Here is a 20,732-nt window from a genome sequence, read left to right on the forward strand (position 1 = left end):
TACTAAAGGGATCGATCCAACAAGAGGATACAACCCTGGTAAACTTATATGCACCCAATAAAGGAGCACCTAAATATATATATATATAAAAGCTCCTGGAGGACTTTAAGGGAAAGATTGACAGCAATAGAGTCATAATTAGGGACTTTATCACCTCACTGATTTCACTGGATAGATCTTCCAGACAAAAAATTAACAAGGAGACAGAGCTCTAAATGACACACTGTATCAGAAGGATTTAACTTACATTTATAGAACATTTTACCCCAAAGCTTCAGAATATACATTCTTCTCAAGTGCACATGGGTCATTCTCAAAGAAAGACCACAGGTTAGGACACTAAACAAGTGTCTACAAGTTCAAGAAGACAGAAATCATATCAAGTATCTTCTCACATCACAAAGGAATGGAATTAAAAATCAGCTACAATAAAAACACCCCAAAACATTCAAACACATGGAGGTGAAATAGCATGTTATTAAACAATGAACGGGGAAAAACATCAGGAAACCAAGATGGCGGCATAGGTTAAACACCTAACCTACAGCCTGGCATAACAATTTCAAAAATACAACTAAAAGTCAAAACGGACATCATCCAGAACCACAGGAAAGCTGGCTGACTAAAATGCCCACAACTAGAAGGAAAGAGAAAACCACAAGGAAAATCAGAGGAGCTGTAAAAGCCTGAGGTATGGAGACATGGGCGGAGACACGAGCACGCGCGCGTGCAGGGAGGATGGAGCCGGAGAGGAAGGGGCGGCTGACGGCCTGGCCGGCGTTCTCTAGCAGGAAGGAGATAAAAGCTCCAGATTGCACTGAACCCCAGCTCCAACTCTACTGAACCCCAGTTCTGGGCGAGACCCTGGGAAGCCAGGCTCATGCTGGGGGAATCTGGGCTGTGGGGCGGAGGCACAGAGGAGCGGCGAAAGGCAGAGCTCTGGAGGTGCGCACATGAATGCGTGCAGAGGACAAACTGTTGCCTGTGCCGCTGAATTGCCCTAGCGGGAAGGAGACAAAAGCTCCAGACCGTGCTGAACCCCAGTTCCGACTGCACTGAACCCCAGTTCCGGGAAAGACCCTGGGAAGCCAGGCTCATACTGGGGGAATCTGGGCTGTAAGGTGGAAATGCAGAGAAGCGGCGAAAGGCAGAGCACCAGAGGCGCGCACGGGAATGTGCGCAGAGGATGGTCTGTTGACTGTGCCGCTGGATTGCCCTGGTGGGAAGGAGACAAAAGCGCCAGACTGCGCTGAGCCACAGTTCCGACTACACTGAAACCCAGTTCCGGGCGAGAATCTGGGAATCCAGATTCCTTGGGGGAGAGACTAGACTGTTTGGCAGCGGGTGAAACTCCAGGGCGCTTTTCTCTCAGAGGTGTTTGCAGGGAGTACAGAGGGACACTGAGACCCAGGAACCTCATAGGGCAGGGCTGACGGGAAGCCAAGGCTGTAGGCTCCACCCTGTAACTCTGCCCCATCCAAGCTGAGCACAGAGGCTTTTACAATTTTGCAAGTCTAGTTGAATAAGGCTGTCTCCCGGCATAGACACAGCTGATCCTCACAGCCATTTGGACTGGAGGTCAAGTTCTCCCAGTGTACCAATGGCAATCAAGGCTTTGCACTCAACACCAAGACTTTGCACTCAGCCCACAAAGGTGGGTATCAAGAGCGACCACCTAGGGAGATTGGGGAAGCTGAGCGATAGGGAGGCAGCCAAAAGGTGAAGACACCAAAGCAGGTCACGAATAGAAGGGATGAAGGAAGGTAAACTGATGGACGACACAGTGTTCAGAACCACATTTGTAAGGTTGCTTAAGAATCTTCTGGAGGACCAAGATGGCGGCATAGGGCAGATGCCTGATTGTTGCCTACCACAACAATTTTGAAACTACAACTGGAAAACAGAGCAGGCACCATCCAGAACAATGGCCGGAGGAATTGCTGTGAAGGAATTGACTGATGGGAGTTGGGATCGGGAAGACGAGGCCCTGCTGGGTCCCGGATCCAGGTGCACTCGCCCGGCGACTGGTCGCCGCTATAGATCCAGTGCCACCGCAGTGACCTCTGACCAGCCCGCCGCCGCGCGTTGGGCCCACTGGAGCTTCACCGAGCCCACTACCCAGCGAGTTCCGCGGCAGCCGCCCCGGAGCTTTGAGAAAATGGCCGAGGGAATTGCTGAGAGGGAATTGACCAACAGGAATTGGGATCGGGAAGACGAGGCCCCGCTGGGTCCCGGGTCTGGGTGAGGCCGCGCCCCTATGTCTGGGCGAGGCCACGCACCCCTGGGACCGGGTGAGGCCATGTGCCCCTGGGTCAGGGTGTGGCTGGATCCCGGGTCTGGGTGAGGCCATGCGCCCCTGGATCCAGGTGAGGCTGGGTCCCGGGTCCGGGTGAGGCCGTGCCCCTGGGTCCCGGAGAGGCCACGCGCCCCTGGATCCGGGTGAGGCTGGGTCCCGGGTCCGGATGAGGCCGTGCCCCTGGGTCCGGGAGAGGCCACATGCCCCTGGGTCCGGGTGAGGCTGGATCCCGGGACCGGGTGAGGCTGCACACACCTGAGTCTGGGTGAGGCCACGCGCCCCGGGGCCTAGGTGATGCTGGTTCCCAGGTCCGGGTGAGGCCGTGCGCCTCTGAGTCTGGGTGAAGCCGCGCCCCTGCGTCCGGGTGAGACCAAACCAGAGGGAGTCGGACCTGCATTACCACCATTAGTCCACCATCCAGAGCTGAAAAGTCAGTGTCGACATGTACACATAAGGAACTGGTGGACATTGAAATTGGGTCTCAAAAGAACTGTTGGTCCAGAAAGAAACTTACTACAGACTGATTCATTTGCCTGTCAGCATAACTATTATTGCTCATCTCACATTCGGTTCTTATAAGTATATTTCTACTAACACATGATCTCACTCATCTAGGGGAAATGATGAACAATATAGACTGATGAACAAGAACAGACCCAGAAACAAGGAGGCATCGATCGGACTGTTGGGCCTCAGAGGGAGGGTAGGAGAGGGTGGGGGTAAGGGGAAGAGATCAACCAAGGGACTTGTGTGCATGCATACGAGCGTAACCAATGGTTAAGGACAACAGGGGGGTGGGGACATCCATGGGGAGGGGTGGGGGATGGGAATGGGTGGATGAGGACAAATATGTGACACCTTAATCAATAAAGAAATTAAAAAAAACAATTTCTATGACATAAAGGCATTGCCGTGACAAAAAGTGTTAGCACTTGTTAATTTACACATCTGTATGGATTATTTTATTAATTTATTTGCTATTATTGAACTTAATATATATCCCTCAGGAAACTGAGCAAAATATAATTGAGTTAGCTAATGGAATGTTGGAGATGGGGGTGGATATATTTCAGTTGAAGTAGCCTAGAAAAATTCAGAGTAATGGGTATTTGACATTTGGAAAAACTGAATAATCTGAGAAGTAAAGGATTAAAAGGAGGATGTAAACATGAGAAAAACAAAACAGAAGACTATGCAATGACATACATAATTTTGACCAATCCTGTGCTGTCTTCTTATGCAACATATATTTTGTTTTTGTTATTAATCTTCACTGGAGGATGTTTTTTCCATTGATATTTAGAGACAATGGTAGGGAGGGAAGAAGAGTGGGGTGGGGAGAGAGAGAGGGAGAGAGAGAGAGAGAGAGAGAGAGAGAGAGAGAGAGAGAGAGAGAGAGAGAAACATCCATTTAAGAGAAACACATTGATTGATTGCCTTCTACACTTGCCCTGAGCAGGGTCGGAGATTGAACCTGCAACTCAAATACATACCCTTGACCAGGAATTGAACCCATAACCTGAGCTACACTGGCTAGAGCTGCTGTACCATATTTTAAATGTAGACTATGTGGAATATACTCTGTGCTTAGAAGTCATTTTATGAATAGGGCATTTATTGTCTAACTTTTAAAATTATTTTGGAATTGTACTTTTGAATGTAGTTACATTTGGATTGGATATATATGTACATATTATGTTAAATTGGTTATTATTTTTATGAATTTTTGTTTTTTCAAAGCAAGTGTTATCTAAATAATGCAGAAACTAAATAAATCAACAATGTCATAGACTCCAAAAAAAAAAAAAACAAAACAAAACAAAACAAAAACAATGAATGGGTTACCAATGAGATCAAGAAATAAATCATGTAATACCTTATTCAATAAAAAAAAATACATAAAATATTTCCTGGAAAAAAATGAAAATGAGCACACAACAACCCAGAATCTCTGGAATACAGCAAAAGCAGTCCTGAGAGGAAGTTCATAGCACTACAGGCCTACCTGAAAAAAAAAAAACAAGAAAAAACAAGAAAAATTAATAATAAACAATTTATCCCCACAACTTAAAGAATTAGAATTAGAACAACAAGAAAATTCCAGAGAAAGTGGAATGGAGGAAATAATAAAGATTAGAGCAGAAATAAATGACACAGAGGCCAGAAAAAAAGTACAAAAAAAATCAATGAAAACAGGAGCTGGTTCTTTGAAAAGATAAACAAGATTGATGAACCTTTAACCAGACTCATCAATAAACAAAGAGAGAGGGCACAAATAAATGAAATCAGAAATTAAAGAGGTGAAGTAACAACTAACACCACAGAAATACAAGGGATTATGAGAAAATACTATGAACAACTGTATGTCAATAAGCTAGACAATATGAATGAAATGGGACAAATTCCTAAAAAAATACAATCTTCCAAAACTGAATCAGGAAGAATCAGATAACCTGAATAATTCCAATAACAAATGATGAAATAAAATCAGTAATAAAAGAAAACAACTCCCAGAAAACAAAAGCCCTGGCCTGAATTGCTTCACAGAGGAGTTTTACCAAAACTACACAGAAAAACTAACATCTATCCTCCTCAAATTATTCCAAAATATCCAAGAGGAGGGAACACTTCCAAACTCTTTTTATGAGACCAGCATTATCCTAATTACAAAACCAGATAAAGACACTAAAAGAAAGAGAATTACAGGCCAATATCCCTGATGAATATAGATTCTAAAATCCTCAACAAAATATTAGCAAATCATATCCAGCAATATATTAAAAAGATCATACACTGTGACCAAGTGGGATTTATTCCAGGGACACAAGGTTTGTATAATATTTGCAAATAACATAAAGTAATTGAAAGACAAAAGTCTCATGATCATATCAATAGACTCAGCAAAAGCATTTGACAAAATCCAACACACATTTTTAATAAAAACTTTCAGCAAAGTAAGAATAGAGGGATCATACCTCAATATAATAAAGGCCTTAGAAGACAAACCTACAGCCAAATCATTCTCAATGGGCAAAAACTAAAACCATTTCTCCTAAGAATGGGAACAACACAGATATGTTCACTTTCACCACTCTTATTTAACATAGTACTGGAAGTCCTAGGCACAGTGATCAGATAAGAAGAAATAAAAGGCATCAGAATTGGAAAGGAGGAAGTAAAATGGTCATTATTTGCAGATGGCATGATATTGTACATAGTAAACCCTAAATAATCCACCAACAAAACTACTAGAGTTCATAAATGAATATAGCAATATAGCATAATACAAAATTATGACTCAGAAATCAATGGCATTTTTATATACCAATAATGAATTCTCAAAAAGACAAACTAAACAAACATTTACCATTACAACAAAAGAATTAAGATACTTAGAAATAAACTTTACCAAGGTGGTAAAAGACTTGTACTCAGAAAACCACAGGATATTGAAAAAAGATATAGAGGAAGATATAAACAAGTGAAAGAATATACCATGTTGTTCATGGATTGGTAGATTAACATCATTAAAATGTCCATACTAACCAAAGAAATTTATTCATTCCGTACAATCCCTATTAAAATACCAACAGCATATCTTTTAAATTCTTTATTGTTTAATGCATTACATATGTCTCCTTTCCCCCCATTTACCCCTCCCCAGCCACTCCCACCCCCCAGCACATGCCCTCACCCCCCCTAGTGTCTGTGTACCAACAGCATATTTCACAGATCTAGAACAAATACTCCAAAAATTTATATGGAACCAAAAAAGATCCAGAATATCCACAGAAATCTTGAGAAAGAAGAACAAAGTGAGAGGGATCATAATACCAGATATCAAGTTATACTACAAAGCCACTGTAATCAAAACAACTTGGTACTGGCACAAGAACAGGTATATAGATCAATGGAACAGAACAGAGACCCCAAAAATTGAGCTAAACATTACACTCAATTAATATTTTACAAAGGAGGCAAAAATATACAGTGGAGTCAAGACAGTCTCTTCAGTAAGTGGTGCTGAGAAAATAGGACAGATATATGCAAAAAAAATGAAACTAAGCCACCAACTTACATCATAGACCAGAATAAACTCAAAATGGATAAAAGACTTAAATGTAAGTTGTGAAACCATAAAAATCTAGAGGAAACCACAGGAAACAAAATCTCAGCCATCTCTCATTTATGGATACATCTCCCAGGGCAAAGGAAACTAAGGAGAAATTACACAAATGGGACTAAATCAAAATAAAAAGCTTCTGCACAACAACAACAAAAAAACCATCAACAAAATGAAAAGTCAGCCCACTATATGAGAGAACATATTGGGCAAATATACATCTGATAAAGGGTTAATATCCAAAATATATAGGGAACTCATACAACTTAACAAAAGGAAGACAAACAATCCAATTAAAAAATGGGCAAAAGACCTAAGACACTTCTCCAAAGCAGACATACAGATGCCCAAGAGACAAATGAAAAAATGCTCAAAGTCACTGATCATCAAAGAGATGCAAATTAAAATGACAATGAGGTACCACCTCACACCTGTCAGAATGACTATCATCAAGAAATCAACAAATGACAAGTGCTGGCAAGGATGTGGAGAAAAGGGAGCCCTAGCACACTGCTGGTGGGAATGCAGAATGGTACAGACTTATGGAAAACATATGGAGTTTCCTCAGAAAATTAAATATGTAACTGCCATTTGACCCAGTGATCCCACTTCTAGGAATATATCCTACGATCCCCAAATCACCAATCAGAAAGAATGTACGCACCTCTATGTTCATAGCAGTGCAATTTATAATAGCTAAGATCTGGAAACAGCCCACATACCCATCAATAGATGAGTGGAGAAAATAACCGTGGTACCTTTACACCATGGAATACTATGCAACAGTAAAAAAGAAGGATCTCTTACCCTTTGAGACAACATGGATGGACCTGCAGAGTATTATCCTAAATGAAGTAAGCCAGTCAGAGATAGACAAGTATCACATGATCTCACTCATATGTGGAATCTAATGAACAAAATAAACTGATGAACAGAGTGGATCCAGAGACATAGAAGCATGGAATGGACTGTGGAATCTCACAGGAAAGGCAGGGGTGGGTGGGAAGGGATCAACCAAGGAACTTGTATGCGTATATGCATAACCCATGGACACAGACAATAGGGTGGTGAAGGCCTGGGCAGGGATGGGGGTGGGCTAGAAGGGGTCAATGGGTGAAAAAGTGGGTCATGTGTGATACTTTCAACAATAAAAATTTAATTTTTAAAAAGATAAGTATTATCTTTGATGATCAATATTACAAAGTCTTCAGTAAAGTACACCTACAAGCAATTCTTATATGAATTAAACCAGAAATATTTCTATCCTGAAAAGCACAAATATTGAGGTCTCAAAGCATCAATTTTTTTTCAGTTCTATTCTCATAAATAGGGTTATTGATAAGATAGGATCCACCAGGGAACAGGGAGGATTGAGCTGGATTAAAATGATGGGCACAAGGAGAAGACAGCCAACAAAATGTCTGGGCTTTGTTGGTGGTTGAAGAATAAAGGGTTGAATCAAGAAAACAACAAGAAAGGCCACTGCAGGAGTGAACATTTTTGCCAATGTTATCTCTGATAAGGGCCTAATCTCCAATATTTACAGGGAATTTATACAACTTAACAAAAGATAAACAATCCAATCAAAAAAGTGGGCAAAGATTTGCATCTCTCGGATAATTAGTGACTTTGAGAATGTTTTCATGTGTCTCTTGGCCTTCCTCCTGTCTTCTTTTGTAAAGATTCTATTTAGGTCCGTTGTCCATTTTTTTATTGGATCATTAATCTTTCTTTTATTAAGTTGCATAAGCTGCCTGTAGATGTTGGAGATTAAACCTTTATCAGTGATAGCATTTGCAAATATGTTCTCCCATACAGTGGGCTTTCTTGTTGTTTTGTTGATGGTTTCTTTTGCTGTAAAAAAGCTTTTTATTTTGATGTAGTCCCATTTGTTTATTTTCTCTTTATCTTCCATTGCCCTAGGGGCAGTGTCAGTGAAGAAGTTCTTTTGGCATATGTCTGAGATTTTGCTGCCTGTGGATTCCTCTAGTATTTTTATGGTTTCCCGTCTTATGTTTAAGTCCTGTATCCATTTTGAGTTTATTTTTGTGTATGGTATAAGTTGTTGATCTAGTTTCATTTTTTTGCATGTATCTGTCCAATTTTCCCAACACCATTTATTGAAGAGACTGTCTTGACTCCATTGTATGTTCATGCCTCCTTTGTCAAATATTAATTGAGCATAGTGGTTTGGGTCAATATCTGGATTCTCTATTCTGTTCCATTGATCTATATGTCTGTTCTTGTGCAAGTACCAGGCTGTTTTGAGAACTGTGGCTTTGTAATACATCTTGAGTTCTGGTATTGAGATCCCTCCTACTTTATTCTTCTTTTTTCGGGATTACTGTGGCTATTCAGGGTCTTTTTTTATTCCAGATGAATTTTTGGAGAGTTCTTTCGAGGTCTGTGAAATATGCTGTTGGTATTTTGATGGGGAGTGCATTGAATCTGTAGATTGCTTTGGGTAGTATGGACATTTTAATGATGTTGATTCTACCAATCCGTGAACATGGTATGTTCTTCCATCTGTTTACATCTTCCTCTATCTCTTTTTTCAGTGTCCTGTAGTTTTCCGCGTATAGGTCTTTTACCTACTTGGTTAAGTTTATTCCTAGGTATCTTAGTTTTTTTGGTGTGATTGTAAATGGGATTGCTTTTTTAGTCTCTCTTTCTGTAAGTTCACTATTGGTGTATAGAAATGCCATAGATTTCTTGGCATTAATTTTGTATCCTGCTACATTGCCGAATTCATTTATTAAGTCTATTAGTTTTTTGATGGAATCTTTTGGGTTTTTTATGTACAATATCATGTTATCTGCAAATAAGGACAGGTTTACTTCTTCTTTTCCAATTTGGATGCCTCTTATTTCTTCTTCTTGTCTAATTGCAATAGCTAATACTTCCAGTACTATGTCAAACAGGAGTGGTGAGAGTGGGCATCCCTGTCTTGTTCCTGTTCTTAGGGGAAATGGTTTAATTTTTGCCCATTGAGTATGATGTTTGCTGTGGGGTTATCATATATAGCTTTTAGTATGTTGAGGTATGATCCTTCTATTCCCACCTTGTTGAGAGTTTTTATCAAGAAAGGGTGTTGGATATTATCCGAGAGATGCAAGTCAAAACAACAATGCGGTATCATTTCACACCTGTCAGAATGGCTATCATCAACAAATCAACAAACGACAAGTGTTGGCGAGGATGCAGGGAAAAAGGAACCCTCGTGCACTTCTGGTGGGAATGCAGACTGGTGCAGCCACTGTGGAGAACAGTATGGAGTTTCCTCAAAAAACTGAAAATGGAACTCCCATTTGACCCAGTAATCCCACTCCTGGGAATATATCCGAAGAAACTAGCAACACCAATCAGAAAGGATATATGCACCCCTATGTTCATAGCAGCACAATTTACAATAGCTAAGATTTGGAAACAACTTAGGTGCCCATCAGCAGATGACTGGATCAGAAAAATGTGGTACATCTACACAATGGAATACTATGCTGCCATAAAAAAGAAGGAATTCTCATCATTTGCAGCAACCTAGATGGAATTGGAGAACATTATGCTAAGTGAAATAAGCCAGTCAATGAAAGAAAAATACCACATGATCTCACTCATTTATGGATAATAAAGAACATTATAAAGTGATGAACAAAAAGATAGATACAGAGACAGTAAAGCATCAAACAGAATGTCAAATTATAGGGGGAAGGTAAGGGAGAGGTGGGGGAGATAAGAGATCAATCGAAGGACTTGAATGCATGCATATAAGCATAACCAATGGACACAAAACTCTGGGGCGTGAGGGCATGTATGGGTGTGGGGTTGGGGGGAGACAATGGTAAGATATGTACACATATAATACCTTAATTAAAAAAAAAGTGTGAAAAAAAATGGGCAAAGAACCTTAATAGACACGTTTCCAAAGAAGACCTACAGAAAGCCAAGAGACATATGAAAACATGCTCAACGTCACTAATCATCAGAGAGATGCAAATCAAAATGACAATGAGGTACCATCTCACATCTGTCAGAATAGCTGTCATAAAGAAATCAACAAACAACAAGTGCTGGCAAGAATGTGGAGAAAAAAGAACCCTCTTGCACTGCTGTTGGGAATGCAGACTGGTGCAACCACTGTGGAAAACAATATGGAGTTTCTTCAAAAAATTAAAAATGGAACTGCCATTTGACCCAGTAATCCCACTTCTAGGAATTTATCCCAAGAAATCAGAAATACCAATCAGAAAGAATATATGCACCCCTACATTCATAGCAGCACAATTTACAATAGCTAAGATTTGGAAACAGCCTAAGTACCCATAAGTGGATTAAAAAACTGTGGTACTTCTATACAATGGAATACTACGCTGTTGTAAAAAAGAAGAAACTCTTACCATTTGCAACAGCATGGATGGACCTGAAGAGAATTATGCTAAGTGAAATAAGCCAGTCAGAGAAAGATAAATATCACATGATCTCACTCATATGTGGAATATAAGGAACAACATAAATTGATGAACCAAAATAGAGACAGAGAAAAAAATATTTTAGAATATAATAGAAATAATCCTGTTATTTGCATATTTTTAATATTTACTATAATTTTTGTGATATTATACTCTGTTAGTACAGTTTTGGTAATATATTTAAAATATTTTTCTTGAATATTAATTTTTATTGCATGTAATATATTTAAAATAAGTTGTCTTTAAATATTAATGTTTATTGCATGTAACATTATTATACTTAAAATTGTTTTTATTGAAATATTTAAAAAAGAAGCAGAAATAAAAAGAATAAAGGGGTGAGAGAAGTACACAGTTGTGGGGCAAAGAGGAAGGACATGCATTTTATAAACCAGCCTTTGGTGTGATGTGATGTTTTTACTCCTTTAGCAAAAGTTAGCTCACCAGAATCACAATAGGACCTTGCAGTTACTTTGTACATATCTTTTTGAGGCTGTAGCAAACCTTCACTCAGACCTTGAGCACAGCAGCTATTCATTCATTGTACAACTTCAAAAAAGTTACTTAACCTAAATTTCCTTATCTTTGAATAACAGATCAATATGTTCCTCATAAAATTATTTTAAAGATTAAATAATGTGTGTACCATGCTTAGCATAGTGCCTATATTAAGGTAGACAAACATTTGTCAAGCATCCACTGTGTTCCAGGGATTGTCTTACAGGATAGGAAAGGATGTAGGGATGAGTAAGGTGCTTCCTATCCTGTAAGGCAATCATGTCAAACTCAAAGGCTAACACGGGCCAAATAAACAAGGTTTAAGTTTACTAGTATGTGGGCCGCAAAAATACAAAAGCTTCAATTTTCATAGAAATGTTTCCATAGAGACATGCTGAATACAAAGGGCTGAAATAAGTGAGTCATCATTGGTAGAAACCAAGATGGTGGCTTAGGTAAACACCTGAACTTGCTGTCTCGCACAACCACTTCAAAATTACAACTAAAAGACAAAACGGACGTCATCCAGAACCACAGGAAGGCTGCCTGAGTGGAAATTCTACAACTAGAAGGAAAGAGAAATGCACACTGAGACTCAGAGGAGGTGCGGAAGTAAAGTGCAGAGGTACAGAGGCGTGCATGTGCGGAAAGGGCTGGCAACTGAGGACGCGGCTGTCTTTTTCAATCGCAAGGGAGACACAAGCTTCCGATTGCTCTGAACTCCAGTTCTGGGTGAGACTCTGGGGACACAGACTCATATGGGGAGAAACTGGACTGTCTGGCTTCGGGCGGAACTGGAGGGCGGCTTTCTCTCAGAGGTGCTTGCAGTGATTACCGAGGGACACTGAGACCCGGGGGCCTCTTAGGGCAGGGCTGATGGTCAGCCATTGCTGTTTGCTCCACCCTGAGATCCTGCCCCACCGAAGCTGTGTGCAGAAACTTTTGGATATGAATGGCCTGGTCCTTTGAAATATAAAATTACCTAACAAACTGCAGCTGAGTCAGTGAGACCAAGAACATCCAAAAGAAGGCCCAAGGCCCCACAGCAGCTTGCATTTCTTCACTGCTGGGCCTCATCTGGGCACCTCCAAAACCCAAACAAAGAAGAAGAATCTTCAGATCTCTCTGTAGCTCCTGCTGGGTGGCCTCAGGCAGAGGCTAAATTAGCACCTCCTTTGGAGATCCAAGAGCCAGTGTACCTAGTGGTCAAAGTGGGACCATCCAGATTACAACTCCTCAGACCCATAAGGGACACACTCAGGGAGCAGACTCAGTGAGCACCAAAGCCCCACTGAAGCAAGTCCTGCCTCATAAGGGTGTCTCCAGCACAGAAGTTCTCCCATCGTAGACACAGCTGATCCTCACAGCCAATTGGCATGGAGGTCAATTCCTCCCAGTGATACCAACAACAATCAAGGCTTAACTACAACAAGACTGTGCACACAGTCCACAAAGGGGTGCACCAAGAGTGTCCACCTCAGGTAACTGGGGAGGCTGAGCCACTGGGCCCTATAGGACACCTAGCACACAAAGCCACTATATCAACACAGGGAAGCAGCCAAAATGCAGAGACAAAGAAACAGGTCACAAATGAAAGAAATGGAAGAAAGCAAATGACTGGATATAGAGTTCAAAACCACAGTTATAAGGTTTTTCAAGAGTTTTCTAGAAAAGGCTGATAAATTTAGTGAGAGCCTCAAGGATATGAAAAAGGACCAACTAGAAATTAAGCATACACTGACTGAAATAAATAATAATATACAGAGATCCAACAGCAGACTAGAGAAGCGCAAGAATCAAGTCAAAGATTTGAAATACAAAGAAGCAAAAAACACCCAACCAGAAAAGCAAAAAGAAAAAATAATCCAAAAATATGAAGATAGTGTAAGAAGCCTCTGGGACAACTTCAAGCGTACCAACATCCAAATTATGGGGGTGCCAGAAGAAGAGAGAGAGCAAGATATTGAAAACCTATTTGAAGAAATAATGACAGAAAACTTCCCCCACCTGGTGAAAGAAATAGACTTACAAGTCCAGGAATCACAGAGAACCCCAAACAAAAGGAATCCAAAGACGACCACACCAAGACACATCATAATTAAAATGCCAAGAGCAAAAGACAAAGAGAGAATATTAAAAGCAGCAAGAGAAAAACAGTTAGTAACCTACAAGGGAGTACCCATACTATTGTCAGCTGATTTCTCAACAGAAACTATGCAGGCTAGACGGGAGTGGCAAGAAATATTCAAAGTGATGAATAGCAAGAACCTACAACCAAGATTACTCTACCCAGCAAAGCTATCATTCAGAATTGAAGGGCAGTTAAAGAGCTTCACAGATAAGAAAAAGCTAAAGGAGCTCATCACCGCCAAACCAGTATTATATGAAATGTTGAAAGGCATTCTTTAAGAAGAGGAAGAAGAAGAAAAAGGTAAAGATAAAAATTATGAACAACAAATACGTATCTATCAACAAGTGAATCTAAAAATCAAGTGAATTAAAAATCTGATGAACAGAATAAACTGGTGAATATAATAGAATTAGGGGCATAGAAAGGGAGTAGACTGCCAATCCATGGGAGGAAAGGAGTAAGGGGTTTGTGGGAAGAGGCTGGACAAAAATCATACACTTATGGATGAAGACAGTGGGTGGGGGGGGTAAGGGCAGAGGGCGGGGTGGGAACCAGGTTGAGGGGAGCTACGGGGGGAAAAAGAGGAACAACTGTAATAATCTGAACAATAAAGGTTTATTTAAAAAAATAAGTGTGTCATTCTTAAAATAATAGAACATTTTAAGAAAAATTAATATTTTTCTTGAACATTAACTTACCAGACACTGAATAACTACACAAATTAATAAGCATAATGCAAATAAACCTATTTTTCTTGTTCTCCGAAAGCGAAATATTTTCTGTTGTGGGCACCAAACAAGTCAGTACAAGAGTAATGACGTGGCAATGGGCTGCTAAAATATTTGCTGCTAGTATTAGTGGATAGAAATGGTGTGCCTGCACATAAGGTGCATAAGGGAAATGAATACAACACGATTATAGTAATCAGTCATTAGTGAACATTGTAGTTCGTTATTAATAATGATGTATAACAGGATATTGTAAAAATTAAGTTATGAAATTTTTATTAAAACATTTCTTACATACTGTTATATTGGCTGGGCCACAAAAATATTCACTGTGGGCTGCATGCAGCCAGTAGGCTGCGAGTGTGACATGCTTGCTGTAAGGTTTTATCAACCAGTGCAGAGTAATAGAAAGACTTATAAAGCCCCACTGGCATGGCTCAGTGGTTGAGTGTCGAACTATGAACCAGGAGGTTACAATTTGATTCCCAGTCAGGGCACATGCCCAGGTTGTGAGCTCAATTCCCAGTGTGGGGCATGCAGGAGGCAGCTTATCAATGATTCTCTGTCATCATCGATGTTTCTATCTCTCTCTCTCTCCCTCTTCCTTCTTCTCTGAAATAAAAAAAAAAGTTACCATCAACAGATTGTCAAAGACCATATGTGGATTCACTTTCTTACATTTCAAAGACAAAGATGATAAATTTTCTTCTTACATGTGCTATATAATACATAGTATAGTAGTAGGAGCATTGTGTGCCTTCAATAAATGTGCTAGATTGAAATCAACTGCAAAAATGTAGATACATGGTTAGTGATTACTTACAAATAGTATGCCTAAAATTTTTTTAAAAAAACATACCAATAAGCATTGTATGGTGAACACAAACAGCAGTGTGGTGATTGCCAGAGGGGAGGGGCTTGGGGGAGAAGGGTGACCTAATATATAGTGACAGGAGAAGATTTGACTTTGGGTAGTGAGCACTGATGCAATATATAGATTTTGTAACAGAAACCCACACCTGAAACCTATATGTTCATGTTGACCAATGTTACCCCAATACATTTAATTTAAAAAAATAAAAGAGTTGTAAAAAGTTCGTGGTATAATTATTCATTGAGATATTGTTTTTTAATAATTTGCTTTTGCTGTTGTAGGGTTTTCCCCTCCCCTCAAATGAAAACATAGTCAAGTCTTTTTTTCCCTGTCTTGGGAGCTTTTGTTTTGCTAGATCAAAGGTAGAAGTTGCCGGGCACGTAGAAGATCACCTGAATCCAGAGTGTTTGATTTCAAGAGCCTAGTGCATTGAGGGGAAATTATGCTGGCTTGTCCAAAAGGGTTAGGACAAGAGTAGAGATGGCAGAAGCTGTCTGACCTAGAAGTTCTAGAGGACTAAGATTAGAAAGGAGATGGAAGCAATGGTAGATTCCTTCAGCAGCAAAAGCTACCTTTATTCCCTTTTAGAGCCCCCAAGAAGAGGCAAGATCTCAAAGGAGAATGGCTGCATGGTACACTTAAAAGAGGCTGGATACTAGGCCATGAGGCTGCTAAAGACACCCCTCACTAATGTCCAAGAGTGGCCCAAAAGCAGTTGACACATCTATCTACAAGGGGCCTTGAACATTTGCATGATAAACATATCGATATGGACAAAAGGCAGAGAGCCTGCCCTAAAAGTTCTGGTTTATTTATGATTTGCTAGTGCTATCAACAAACTTGGCCAAGGGATGGCCACTAAAAACAATGAATGAGCCCTGGCCTGTGTGGCTCAGTTGGTTGAGCATCATCCCATTCACTGAGAGGTCACCAGTTCAATCCACGGTCAGGGCACATGCCTGGGTTTTGGGCTCAATCTACAGTAGGGGGCATGCAGGAGGAAGCTGGTGGATGTTTCTCTCTTCCTCTCTTTCTCTAAAATCAATAAAAATATATTCTAAAGTTAAAATCACAAGTGGATTATATTTTTAGCCAGATAGAAAATTAGTAGGCTCAGAGCAATTTTCATTTATTGTAGGAATATAAAAATAGTGTCATTTTTGCATCTTGGTGGTGTGAACCAAATTTCACTGCTTCAATTCTAATTTGTGTTCTTGGTAACTTACATGTCCACTTTGTACCTTTAATTTATACTTTTATAAAACAAAGATAATCCCTTTCTTCTTCTACCTTGCAAGGTTTTTATGAGACCAAGAAGAAGTAAGGTAAGAAAAATTGCTTTTAAAAGACATTAAACAAATGAATATATTTCAGTAAAATGTAGAATCAGTGTGAAAATAAATACTTTAGAGCTTTTAGTTCTATAGTAAACATAAAGGATATGTTATGGTAAAACTGATAGCACAAATATATTTATTATCTTAATTTGAGTTGCCTATATTAAAGTATGGTTTTAATATTCTCTCCATAAATGCACAGGCTGTTTTCCACAGATTTTCTTTAATTGCTCTGTGTTCAATCATTTTAAAAAGAATGACATATATATATATATATATATATATATATATATATATATATACATATATATATATATATATACATATATATATATACACACACACACACACACACACACACACACACACACACACACACACTGGAGGCCTGGTGCACAAGATTTGTGCACTGGGGCAGAGGCCCTCAGCCTGGCCTGCACCCTCTTGCAGTCCAGGACCCCTTGGGGGATTGGGCCTTAGCCGGCCGTCAGACATCCCTCTCGCAGTCTGGGTCTCTTGCAGTCCTGGACCCCTCACTCCTTACTGCCCACCTGTGCTCACCAGCTGTGAGCTGGGCTTCTGCTGAGTGGTGCTCCCCATGTGGAAGTGCACTGACCACAAGGGGGCAGGCAGCTCCTGGGTTGAGTGTCTGCCCCCTGGTGTTCAGTGCATGTCATATAAACCGGTCGTTCCGCCATTCGGTCAAGTTGCATATTACACTGTTATTATATATATACACACCCACACTGTTTTCCTCTTGAACTATATCTTCAATAATTTGATCTTTACTGAGGGTCAGTGTTATTCTTAGGGTGTAATGAACCTAATAACTACTGCATAACATATATGCTCTGGTGCCTTATGCTCTGGCCAACACAGGCAAATATTGAAACTTTTCTACCTACCTCATTGCCAGCTTTTCAGGCAAACTCGATACCTTAAGAGTGTCTGGATTGCCAGAATCTTCAGACCTAAATTTTCTAAGTCAAGGGAGGCTGTATGTAATATAAGAAGCACCATCACACACTTATGGTTAAGGACAGTGACTCTAGAGAGTCATTGCATTATACAACTCCAGGGGGCACCCCGCCTAGCTTTGAATGCACTCTATCACATAATAACTACATGATATTGAGCAAGTCATTCAATCTCAGTGAGCCTCAGTTTCCTTTATGTAACATGAAGTTAATAATTCCTTCTTCATGGGGTTATTGAAAAGATTCTATAATATAATGCATTAAAGCCTTCATTCAACACTGTGTCTGACACATAATGCATACTCAATGAATGGATGGTAGCTGTTATAAATACAACAGAGTCAGGGCATATAATTCTAGGACCACCTTGAGAGTAAAAATCTGATTTTGCTAGAAAGGTAAAGGATCATTAGGAAATACTATCTGGGAAAAATAACTATACAATGATGTGTGCCTAATACTGATTTGACCCTTACTAGATAGAGGGCTGGAACTTTGTGCTGCTTATTGCTGTATCCCAGAATAGAATAGTGCTTGGCATATAGTAGTCACTCAATAAAAATGAGTTATGTGAATGCAGTTGGAGATTACCAATGGCACAGGCCCCAGAATTCAATAGTAGCCAATCCACAAGGGTGAGCTTAGTACAATGCCCTGAACACAGTAAGTACTCAAGAAAGAATGAGTGATGACAATTTTATAACTTCCCAGGTCATTGCCCACTTTACCTTGTTGGATAAAATACATTACCCAAATTTCTGCTTTCCTTATGTTGCCTCTGTTTCATTAACTCCACAGCCCTACCCTAACTTTAGAATCCCAGGTTTATCATGTGCATTTATTTGACAAATCCTCCTTGAACACTTAACTACATACTAGGCATTATGCTAAATGCCAGGGACCTGGAGCTTGTGATGTAGTAGAGAGACTGGCAGTATACAAGTAAAAAAAAAACAGACAAGGTGATTTCCAATAGTGATAAGTGCTGGGAGAAAAATAAGACAAGGTAACATTATAGGCAGTTACTGTAGATTGGATGGTCAGAAAAAGTTTCTCTAAGGATGTGACACCTGAGCTAGGGGTTGAAGATCAGTAATTGTGGAAATGGCTGCTGCTAGTTCTCTTTGAAGTGCCCAGTTTCTTCTGAAAAGCTGTGAAAAATCTCTCAAAAAATGGAGAACAGTTAAGCAGAGACTGGAGACTGCAAGAGAGGAAAGAAAGCAAAGATTGGCAAGTTGCCATCCTGCTCAATTCCATTTCAACCTTTAAAAACTATTTTTAGAGGTTAAGTGTTAGAGGTCACTTACAGATCATCCAGATCAGTGCTTTCATATATGTGGTATATGTCCCCCTGGTGGTGTATGAGATAATTGTAGGTGATTGCCGATGCACATGATTTATTTTGGTGTGCATTTTAAAATACAACTAATATCCAACCCATTGTTTCATAATTATTATTGTTTAAGAGGAGGTTAAAGTAGGTAGAACCATAGCATTTGACTTTCTGAGACCAACTTGGCTGGCCAAGACTCTATTGGGATGAGGCGAAAGTGAGGGAATGAGAGAGCAGGCCTGAACACCCTGTCTGTAATTCATGTTGTCTTTGGATATGGCAAAAATTGTGCAAGTCATACAAAAATGGAAAAACTGATTTGGCTCCTACCTTTGAATCCTTTCTGGAAAAAAATATTATTTAGAGCCTAAATATCTACGAGAATGGCAGGGCCCTTTGGTGGTTAAGAAAAAGGCCTTCAGAGTTAATCAGAACTCAATTTGAATCCTAGCTCTGCCATGTAATTGCTATATGGTCTTGAGAGCAAATAGTCTAAACCTCACTATGCCTTAGATTCCTCATCTGCAGAGGTGGGGATTCTAGAGCCTACTTTTTAGGGTTGTTGAAATGATGAAATGAGATAAGATACATGGGAAATACTTTTCCCAGTGCCTGGCACATAATAAGTGCTCAAAATACATAATAGCTATGATTATCCAAGTTTTATGGGACAGTCCTGACTTCAAATATTTTGTTCAATTTTCAGACTATGTTTTCCCGTTTGAAATTCCAAAATGTGATCAATGTGCATTTCTCTTCAGCCTTTTAAGGAGGCTTTGTTTTTTCAGGCATCAAGACATAAAATTGCCTCCCGTCTGTACACTTGATTTGAAACCCTCAATCCTAGTCAGTGACATTTTATTAAGACCCAAAGCAGACTTGTGCCCATGAAGAATTGGCAGGCTAGGGTAGGGTGGGGTGGGGTAAGAAACCTGATCTTGAACCCAGAAGTACTTAATAAATAAAGTTTTCAGTTTTCCACAGAAATATACACAATAAGTGGACAAACTAGAAGCCTAGAAACTAAGAATCTTTTTACCAGGTGTGCCCTTCATTTCCAGTTCTGTTTGAAGGTTTTGCTTTAATAATGTAAAGGTGAAGTTCAGATTGTAGGTGGCCTGGCATTGCTCACAATCAGTCATTTTTTCTAAATTATCCAAACTACATAATAATTATACATAGGCAATGTCTTGTAATGAAACAGCATTGTCATTACACAACTGTCAACATCAGTATTGGGTACAGCTGCCCTCTCGCATTCATTATAATCAGGTTCTACTTGTTTACAAATAGCAGATTGAGGAAACCCACCAAATTGTTTTTGCTCTGGGATCTATATGCCCTCTAGGGACAGCCAAAGCTCATAGAAAATTGTCTTTTAATATTTGAATCAATATGGATATATCCAAACTATACTCCCCTTCTTCATCAACTCCTGAGTTCTGCATTACATTGAGAAAAATGGATTAGAGTCATCGATGCCTCCATAGATTTGTGAGATGGAAGATTAGCAATGGGTCAGCCAGTCGAGGGCCTGGGGTGCCAATTTACAAGGGATGCTAAGAAATCTCTGGGATTAATTATAAACATGGTGTCGACTACCTTGGGTTTCTGCCAGTGCTTCCCAAAGCGATTGTTAAGATGGAAATTGGTCCCCTCTCTTGCTAAAGAGGCGTGGGCCCTTGAATAAAAAAATTAAAAGCAAAAATAAATCAGTCCTCACTGGTGTCAGCCACTGCATTTTTGTGATGAACACGTGCAAGTTATAGGGTGTGCCACCAACTGTGGGATTAACAAACTTGGAGTTGCTTAAAGTGAGTGATTCTCCACAATCAGCTGAGATTGTGAAACAAAATAGTGCATGCCACAGTGCTATTTACCGGGAATGAGGGGTTTATACTCTTATCTAAATTTTAAATCCTCTAATACAACTCCATGAAAGTTGTCTGGTTTGAAAAGTTGCAAAAGG

This window comes from Eptesicus fuscus, chromosome 1 (assembly GCF_027574615.1).
Source record: "Eptesicus fuscus isolate TK198812 chromosome 1, DD_ASM_mEF_20220401, whole genome shotgun sequence".
In the NCBI taxonomy this organism is placed as follows: domain Eukaryota; kingdom Metazoa; phylum Chordata; class Mammalia; order Chiroptera; family Vespertilionidae; genus Eptesicus; species Eptesicus fuscus.